This window comes from Limulus polyphemus, unplaced genomic scaffold, assembly GCF_000517525.1.
Source record: "Limulus polyphemus unplaced genomic scaffold, Limulus_polyphemus-2.1.2 Scaffold4151, whole genome shotgun sequence".
In the NCBI taxonomy this organism is placed as follows: domain Eukaryota; kingdom Metazoa; phylum Arthropoda; class Merostomata; order Xiphosura; family Limulidae; genus Limulus; species Limulus polyphemus.
The window spans coordinates 2,340-5,022 of record NW_013669761.1 but is presented as its reverse complement, the minus strand read 5'-3'; the positions used below and the strand labels follow the sequence as shown (position 1 = coordinate 5,022).

The 2,683-nt window shown below is 28.3% G+C and overlaps 1 protein-coding gene across 1 annotated transcript in view; it reads right to left on the bottom strand.

Annotated features, from left to right (window-relative positions):
- The window catches only part of LOC106470665 (calcium-binding mitochondrial carrier protein SCaMC-2-like), a 34,040-nt gene that overhangs the window by 30,546 nt on the left and 811 nt on the right, over positions 1–2,683 (bottom strand). The gene's annotated exons all lie outside the window — the stretch shown is intronic.

Here is a 2,683-nt window from a genome sequence, read left to right as displayed (position 1 = left end):
CTACCACCACTAAGTATATTATTACTACTTAATTAATTAGTGTGTGTGTGTGTGTGTGTGTGTGTGTGTGTATATATATATATATATATATATATTGTCCTTATACCTTACCAATTTTGATAACTAAAAGTCAAACGTGACACTATGTGAGAACATAAAATGGTTTCAGAAAATTATATTATAGTGCTATACATGAATTATTCTACAGTATACCCTGATGATGGCAGCCATAAACCAATGCTTTAGTTCAAATTCATAATAAGTTCTCTAGGTATAGTATCTTATTTATTGTTACTTTCATCAACAATACTGGTTATACTATTTAGTATACTGAATATCATTACTTTTTATTTTTATTTTATTCTAAGAATTATTTTGTATTATTAGCTTAACATATGTATTTATGATTAATTTTGTCCTTGTACTTAAGCGACATTATTGGGATTATGACCACAAATATCATTAACTGTGAGGGTACTAAACTGATGAAAGAATGCATTCTAATCTTTATTAGAAGAAACATAAGTATATTAAATCACCTATAATAATAGCCTGGTTGACTTTTAGTTTTGTTCTAAGTACATGACTTGCTCTGATTGCAAGTTAATATTAATTAGGTTAAGGATTAGAAACTTTATTTGAACATTCATATTATTTTAAAAAAATAGCTGTTTGAATGTGTTAAGTCTAATGTCAGTTGAAAATTTTTCTTTCTCTTGTTACTATATTTAGGTAAGTGTACCTTTTTCTTTCTCTTAGTTCTCATTCATTTACATTTTCCATATATCTGCTTACATTGCCATATAAATATTCTAAATTTTTTAAACTTTTTTTTTTCACTTTGGTATATGGGTATTATGGGTTGTCAACTGATAGAAAAACTATTTTAATATTAGGTTAACTATTTCTTAATGAGTCAGGTTGAAATACGGATGTAAAAAGCATTTAGTTTTGATTTCAATGCTTTCGTTGGTTGTTTGATATGTGCATTTAAAAGATGGGCTGAATGGCCTTCTGTAATCTTGCTCTTTTTCAGGTTCTTAAACTGGCCAAACACATCCATTAACTGCTTTTCTAAACATCCTTGTTTTCCAATCTTGCTTAAGTGTAGACCATTAAGGGCAAACAGCTGTAACGTGTTCTTAAAGCTCTCTACAATTTCTTGTATGCTTTTTATTTAAGTACTTTTGAGTATGGGAAAAATGTTAAAAGAAATGATAAAGCTTAAAAAAATTAAGCTAAACTACCAAGTTATTCACTAATTAAGGTTTAAGAGTATTTGTTACTGTTAACTATTAATTTCTAATTTCAATTATATTACATTTGATTACCTGACATATGTTGTTAATGCTATAAAATTTCAGTTGTCTTGTGCAATCAGTAAACTGGTTAAGTTTACAGATCAAATTAAATTAATACATATTTAAAGTTCTTCTGAAGATGCTGCAGTTATGCAACAAGATTTGGATGATTTGGTGAGCTGGGATAACACATGGAAGTTGTTTTTTAATCCTACTAAGAGTAAGGTTATGCATACTGATCATCACAGCATTAATTAATCTTAGGTCATTGTTGGGGAAACTTTAAGTGAAGGTGATGATAAACATATCTTAGCAGAGCTATTATAAAATCTCTAGAGCCTTCTAAACAAGTTACATAGCTAGTAATAATGTAAACAGAATTTCAGGTTGTACAAATAGAAATATTTAGTCAAAGAAGATCATTGGTTCATTCCACAAGGAGCTAGTTAGGCTTCATTTGAAATATTATTTCAGTTTTGGTCACTTTATTTAAGCAAGGATGTTGAGTTGTTGGAAACAGTTCAGAGAAAAAGCACCAGAATGATTCCAGGTTTGGAAGAGGTTGTTATAATGGGATAGGTTGAAATATCTTAACACAATTTTGATGAAGAGGAGAACTCGAGGCAATAATTAAGGTTTTAAAGACAATTATAAAGTTTGAATCCATAAATCTAAATAGTGTTTTCATAATAAAATTATGCAGATACTAAGACTAAATAACACAAGTTTAACATATGGAAAACAATAACAACTCCACTTAAGGCAGTGTTACTTTTTTAACACACTACATGGTTTCATTTCAAAAAGTGGTAGAAAATGAAATGCATCACTGAAGTACTTAAAGAGTAGACTGAACGAGTATTATAGAGTTTTGGGTTGTTATAGAAAAAAAGGGGGTTCTATATGTAGATTGGAGTAAAGTATTGGTAGAAAATGGAATAGCTTATATGAACTAAATGGATGGCCACTTGTTATATTTTGGGAATTAAATGCAGTTTTTAAACTTTCTTGGGTAGGTGTATGGATATGAAAGAATAATTATAATGTTTTTTTACTAATGGTCTACAACTTTTCATTCTCGACAGTGATTGCTTCTTTTTAAGAATATGAATCATATTGTTAATGTTCCAATATTATAAATTTCTCCATTATGGAAGAAGCATTACTTTCAAGAAGTTTTAAAATACTTTTAAAATAGTTTTTTCCTCAACAAAAATAAAATTTATGGAAAGTTCCTTTCCACCTTTAGGAAACTGACCAGATAATGTTTCTCTTATGAACTACAAGCCTTTTACAAGCCCTTTATGCAATAATAATAATTTTCTAATATTATTTAGTTTATTATTATTATTATAAACTAGCTACATCTTTAATTGTAATCT